Source organism: Palaemon carinicauda, chromosome 29 (genome assembly GCF_036898095.1).
Source record: "Palaemon carinicauda isolate YSFRI2023 chromosome 29, ASM3689809v2, whole genome shotgun sequence".
In the NCBI taxonomy this organism is placed as follows: domain Eukaryota; kingdom Metazoa; phylum Arthropoda; class Malacostraca; order Decapoda; family Palaemonidae; genus Palaemon; species Palaemon carinicauda.
This window is the reverse complement of record NC_090753.1, coordinates 47548922-47556709: the sequence shown is the minus strand read 5'-3', so window position 1 is coordinate 47556709 and position 7788 is coordinate 47548922.

Genomic DNA, 7788 nt, shown 5'->3' with positions numbered 1-7788 from the left:
TTTTAAGAACAGGAACATTAAAATAAATATCGTCTACATAAACTATATACACTTTAGTAAAACAAGAGGAAGAGAAATAAGATAGAATAGTGTGCCTGTGTGTACCCTCAAGCAAGAGAATCTAACCCGAAACAGTAGAAGACCATGGTAATTGTTGTTTCAACAATAGCGTCAACGCAACCCTGTTGTTCCTCTTTAAATAAGTAATAATTATCTCTGAATGAATTCGGCAAATAAAACAAAGAAATGGTATTCTAACTTTTGAATGACAACGATATTCACTAAATCATTCACCTAAATAATGAAATATTCTTAAATCACTTTTAATGAGTTAAAGAAAATAGGAATTTTGTTTTTTCTTTTGTTTTCAGTATTTAGAATATGTTGTTTCACCCTGACTAGAACAGCGGTAATATGTTCGACTAGCATTTGCATGGTTTCAGATCGATCCCAGCCTGGGATCGTGAGTTTAAGCTTTTTTACTGGGGAGGCCACTGCTGTGGCTGGGCACCACAGTGGGGTTTGGGCTTGCCTGGCTGACGTTCTGGTGAGTACCTATTCTGATGAAACGGGAACTGAAACCAGACACCTTTTTTACCTTTAGGATAAAGATTTTAAACTTGTTCAGTATTCACTTAAGTTAAGCATTTAGTAAAATGATTAAATTCCCTTCAATTCATTCTTATTCAGCTAATAGAAAGTTGTCGCTTTCTAAAGAAGACTAAATTTATTTAACGTCCAATATGTACGCGAACGAATACATCTATTCAAAGCACTTCAACATAATGAAATAGTTCAAATCTCTTTTTGTTCAGGTGGTGCGTGTTTTTTGTTCTTCCTATTGAAATATGAGCGTTGTTAGATTAAATTCTCTCAGTCAATAGACTTTTCTCTTTCATACACCGGAACAGAGTTGCTGTTTTTATTATTATTATTATTATTATTATTATTATTATTATTATTATTATTGTTTTATATATATATATATATATATATATATATTCATCATCATCACCATCTCCTATTACGCCTATTGACGCAAAGGGCCTCGGTTAGATTTCGCCAGTCGTCTCTAGCTTTAGTTTTTAAATCAATACTTTTCCATTCACCATCTCCTACTTCACGCTTCATAGTCCTGAGTCATGTAGGCCTGGGTCTTCCAATTCTTCTAGTGCCTTTTATACTATATAGTATACATATATATATTTATATATATAAACATATGTACTATAATATGTATATATATACATATATATATATATATATATATATATACATATATATATATATATATATACATATATATATATATATATATATATATTATATATATATATATATATATATGCACACACATGAGATGTCCATAAAGTTTCTTTACAATTTAGAAGATATATCACAATAGCAAATGAATAAAAAAAAGTTAAAATTATTATGAAATCATTAGATTTTGTAGTTTTTTGCCAACTCCCCCCCCCTCCCCCCTTCAATATACTTCTATATGAGCACCATTAGTTGTACGAAATACAGCCAAACTGCTGTATTTCTTGACATGTTTTCTGTAGCTTAATCCCATCAATGATTGCCTTTGCATCATTGATCAGTGATGTTCCTTATCTTTGTTCTTTAACGTAGCTTCGTCAACGAAAAGTCCTCTGGAGTGATATCTGGTTAACGAGATAGGCAAGGAATTGTTCAATCCCTTCCAGTCGGGCATGGTTTGATTTAGGAACCCACGAATTAGCTGCACAAAGCACACCAAGACCGTACTTGATTTCTTGACATGTTTTTTGTTGCACAGCATCACTAATAGCTGTATTAGGTTGGCTGGGGCACCAGCCACCCGTTGATACTACAGCTAGAGAGTTATGGGGTCCTTTGACTGGCATGATGGTACTACGTTGGATCCTTCTCTCGGGTTACGGTTCATGTTCTCTTCGTCTACACATACACCGAATAGTCTGGCATATTCTTTACAGATTCTTCTCTGTCCTTATTCACTTGACAACACTTAGATTACCAAACAATTCTTCTTCACTCAAGGAGTTAACTACTGCGCTGTATTTGTTCAGTGACCACTTTCCTCTTGGTAAGAGAGGAAGAGACTCTTTAGCTATGGTAAGTAGCTCTTCTAGGAGAAGGACACTCCAAAATCAAACCATTGTTCTCTAGTCTTGGGTAGTGCCATAGCCTCTGTACCATGGTCTTCCACTGTCTTAGGGTAGAGTTCTCTTGCGTGAGGGTACACTCGGGCACACTATTCTATCTTATTTCTCTTCCTCTTGTTTTGTTAAAGTTTTTGTAGTTTGTATTTATATTTTAATGATGTTGCTGTTCATGAAATATTTTGTTTTTTCTTGTTTTTCTTTCTTCACTGGGCTATTTTCCCAGTTTAAGCCCCTGGCCTGATAGCATCTTGCTTTTCCAATTAAGGTTGTAGCTTAGCAACTACTACTATTACTACTACTACTACTACTACTACTACTACTACTACTACTACTACTACTACTACTACTACTACTAATAATAATAATAATAATAATAATAATAATAATAGTGGCAGCAATGATGTCCCATATCTTAGTCCAGAGGAGTGATATATGGTAAACGAGATAGCAAGGGAATGGTGCCATCCTTTCAATGTCCGCTGGTCAGGATTTGTTTAAGATCCCACGAACATGCAGTCTCCAAAGTGATGGTCAACCATCTTTGCTGGAAAATGGTAGTTGACTGAATGTCATCTAGTTATGGTGTCACATATTTAGTCAAAGACTAAAGGTAAACATCTACATCAATTGATGTCTGGTTGAAGAAAAATGGGCACATGATTCTATTGCAATGTTCCCACATCACACATTCCCTTTTGGACTAACTTGATGAAATTCTCAATTCACATGAGGATGTTCTGATCCCCAGATTTTCATATTATATGTGTTCACACATGAAATGTTGCCTCATCATTAAAACAAAATGTTGAGGAACGTTTCAGTCTTAGAAATTCGTTCCAGTATGTCACCTTCAAACTCTTCTCGTCTTGGTTTATCATTTGGCTTTCCAGGAACTGTATGAGTTGCACTTTGTAAGCATAAATCGCAAGATCTTCTGTAAGACTTCGTGCACTGTACAAGCTGGTAGCTATAAGTGTCTCACAGCAATACGAATGGACTGCGTAGGGGAACGATCAAAGACTTGTCTTACACGATCACTGTTTTTCTCAGATGTTCTCTGCCGTCACATCCTCCCTTTATCTAACACTGTCCTTTTCTTCATAAATGTTTAGAGGAATACATATCAGAATTTGTTTTAGTGAACCATGATACATATTGAGTCTTTTCTTATAGGGAGTAACCATTAGCCATTAATAGTGGTTCATTTAACTTTACTTCTTTCATTAACAGTGTAATGAAATACTCGTGCTATTTGATTAAAAACTTTAATAACTCTTGGTATTACGATATTACATAAATGGCTTTTGTGATATATTCTTTTAATTTTAAAGAGGCTTAATGGACTATATATATATATATATATATATATATATATTGTGAGCGTTATTAGAATATATTTTCAGAGTCAAAGGACATTTTCTATTTTTAAACCCTTTCTGTTGATGTTTGCTATAGAAATGAGGATTTTTCTTTTTCTTTTTCTTTTTTAAGTTGATGCCAATTATTGTAAAGTTACAGTAAGTAATTAGCGTAAGTAATGTTGTGTTCTATAATTACATAAAAAAGATATATTTGTCATTCTTGATTGATATGAATTGTACTTACCCTTAATTGTTTCAGAAACATTCATATTACATGGTACTCAGAGAGAGAGAGAGAGAGAGAGAGAGAGAGAGAGAGAGATTCTTTTAAGTAGTGAGTCTCAATTTTAATTGACAGAGAGAGAGAGAGAGAGAGAGAGAGAGAGAGAGAGAGGTTTATCCTTACCCCTTTTTATGACCTGTTGCTTGTATAAAAACTCTCTCTCTCTCTCTCTCTCTCTCTCTCTCTCTCTCTCTCTCCTGTCATATTTATGAAGTGAAGAGAAAGACCTTTGAGATGCCGCATATTTTATAACCAGCTGAGACATTGAGACGTCTCAGTTACCGGATGCAAAAGGGAAAAAAGGACAAAAAAAATGTTATGCAAATTAGGTGTTTAAAAAGCGGTGGACATATGGGGCGATTGGTAGACAGACTGACGGACAGCCTGACTTTTGGGCAAAATAGACGGAACGCTTTTTGCCTTGGCTGAAGACAGTATAATAAGGTAGATCCCTTTGTATTTTGTAACTATATAACTCAAATTATTTGGTTGACCAGTAAGCGGGAAAGATATTTAGTTAACCAGTAAGCGGGAATAATATTCAGTTAACCAGTTAGCTGGCAAGTTATTCGGTTAAACAGTAAGCGGGAAAAATATTTAGTTAACCAGTAAGCGGGCAAGTTATTTGGTTAACCAGTAAGCGGGCAAGTTATTTGGTTAACCAGTAAGCGGGGAAGATATTTGCTTAATTTGTAAGCTAGCAAGTTGTTAGGTTGACCAGTAAGCGGGGAAGATTTTGGGTTAACCAGTAAGCGGGTAAGATATTGGGTTAACCAGTAAGTGGGTAAGATATTGGGTTAACCTGTAAGCGGGGAAGATATTGGGTTAAAAAGTAAGCGGGTAAGATATTGGGTTAACCAGTAAGCGGGTGAGATATTGGGTTAACCAGTAAGTGGGTAAGATATTGGGTTAACCTGTAAGCGGGGAAGATATTGGGTTAAAAAGTAAGCGGGTAAGATATTGGGTTAACCAGTAAGCGGGGAAGATATTGGGTTAACCAGTAAGCGGGTGAGATATTGGGTTAACCAGTAAGCGGGTGAGATATTGGGTTAACCAGTAAGCGGGTAAGATATTGGGTTAACCAGTAAGTGGGTAAGATATTGGGTTAACCTGTAAGCGGGGAAGATATTGGGTTAAAAAGTAAGCGGGTAAGATATTGGGTTAACCAGTAAGCGGGGAAGATATTGGGTTAACCAGTAAGCGGGTGAGATATTGGGTTAACCAGTAAGCGGGTGAGATATTGGGTTAACCAGTAAGCGGGTAAGATATTGGGTTAACCAGTAAGCGGGTAAGATATTGGGTTAACCAGTAAGCGGGTAAGATATTGGGTTAACCAGTAAGCGGGTAAGATATTGGGTTAACCAGTAAGCGGGTGAGATTTTTGCTTAATTTGTAAGCTGGCAAGTTGTTAGGTTAACCAGTAAGCGGGGAAGACATTGGGTTAACCAGTAAGCGGGTAAGATTTTTGCTTAACCTATAGTCTAGCAAGTTATTTTGGTAACCAGTAAGCGGGAAAGTTAGTTGGTTAACCAGTAAGCAGGCAAGTTATTTGGTTAAATAATAAGCGGGAAAGTTATTTGGTTAACCTGTAATCAGGCAAGTTATTTGGCTGACCAGTAAACGGGCAAGTTCTTTAATTAACCGGTAAGCGGGAAAGATATTTGGTAAACCAGTAAGCGGGTAAGTTATTTGCTTAACCAGTAAGCGGGAAAAATATTTTGCTAACCAGTAAGCGTGAAGGATATTGACGTAACCAGTAATCAGGAAAGATATTTAGTTAACCAGTTAGCGAGCAAGTTATTTGGTTAACCAGTAAACTGGCAAGTTATTTGGTTAACATAAATGCTAACAAGTTTTCATGTTAACACGTAAACTGGGAAGTTATTTTGTTAACTGTAAGCTGACTATCTTAATGGCATGTAACTTGGCAAGTGCTTTATGTAATATTTCAGCTGGTGAGTTATTGGTTTATTAATCTGATTATTCAGTTTGAGAAACTCTGAGAATTTGTCCATCAAATTGAATGCTGGGAATTAAATGTCTTTGCCTTCAACCAGGCAAGGTGATTATTGAGACCGAACAAGTAATTCGGTTAAACTTTTAACTGGCAAGTTAATTAGTTTAACATGTAAGCTCACAACCTATTAATTTAACTGTAAACTGATAAGATATTTAGTTAACATGTATGCTGGTAAATAATTTGGATAAACGGTAGGCATACAAGTTAAAAGTGAACTGTTATTATTATTATTATTATTATTATTATTATTATTATTATTGTTGTTGATGTTGTTGTTGTTGTTGTTGTTGTTGTTATTATTATTGATTTTAAAATTATTACTATTATTATCATTATTATTAAAATTGTTATTATTATTATTATTATTATTATCATTATTCTTATTATTATTATTAATAAGATTATTATTATTATTATTATTATTATTATTATTATTATTATTATTATTACTATTAACCTGTAACTGGCTAGTACTTATAATAGGATACTAGCAAGGACTATTTTACTAATAGAGCTGTCGAGAGAGAGATATAAGTTCAAGTCCACTGTACATATTACTGTCAAATTCATGAATCTGTTCTTAGACTTGAAACCCATCCATCTCATCCATGATTGCTGTATCAATAGCAGTCGTGATTTTCAGTGGATCTACATTCCCATAGGTAGAATTCGATATTAAATGCCATTGACGTTGATATTTACAGTGATTAAAATCACGATTTATATATATATATATATATATATATATATACTGTATTTGTGTATATGTATGCATGTATGTAAGTTCGAGTGTACTAAAGATTTGCACATCTTGATACATTGCACATATCAATAGGTAGTTCCTCTTAAGAAGTGGCAAGTACCCCCCCCCCTCTCTCTCTCTCTCTCTCTCTCTCTCTCTCTCTCTCTCTGGTCCAATAGGCCTATCCTTTTAGGCTTAGATTAGGTAACTAATTAGGCTATGCTCCGAACCTGTTTTCGAAGTATTTTATTCTCCATGTTTTCTGTCGTAACGAATTTTGTTGACAAGCACTGTGATTACTTACCGAATTTCTACTTCTAAATATAAGTAAGAAAAAATTTAATTTTAATATGACACAGATTTCGTATGTGGGAGTGATGTTTCTCATTCCACTTACAAATGCTTTTTTGTCATGTTTCTCATTCCACTTAGAAATACCTTCATATCATGTTTCTCGGGTAACGTAGTTTCCATGGAGAATAATTTGTCAGCTTGGAATTTCTGTGGATTTGGTAATCATAACGATATAGGAAATTATTATTATTATTATTATTATTATTATTATTATTATTATTATTATTATTATGGTTGCTGTTGTTGTTGTTATAATCATCATCATCATAATTCATATAAATGTCATTATTGTTATATTATTTTGTATATTTACCAGTTTGTGTGTTTGTTTATGAACAGCTTCCTGGCCATAATTTTAATCATAGAGTAATGAAACTTACATGGAATAACTGCTATGTAAAAAGCTGGAAATTATTAAAATTTTGGAAGGTCAAGGTCTAAGGTTAAGCAAAATGTCCAATTCACGTTGGCCAGGGCACCAGCCACCCGTTGAGATACTACCACTAGAGAGTTATGGGGGTCTTTTGACTGGCCAGATAGTACTACATTCGATCCTTCTCTCTGGTTACGGTTCTTTTCCTTTTGCCTATACACACACACTGAATAGTCTGGCCTATTCTTTACGTATTCTCCTCTGTCCTCATACACCTGACAACACTGAGATTACCAAACAATTCTTCTTACTGCACTGTAATTGTTCAGTGGCCACTTTCCTCTTTGTAAGGGTAGAAGAGACTCTTTAGCTATGGTAAGCAGTTCTTCTAGGAGAAGGACACTCCAAAATCAAACCATTGTTCTCTAATCTTGGGTAGGGCCATAGCCTCTGTACCATGGTCTTCCACTGTCTTGGGTTAGAGTTC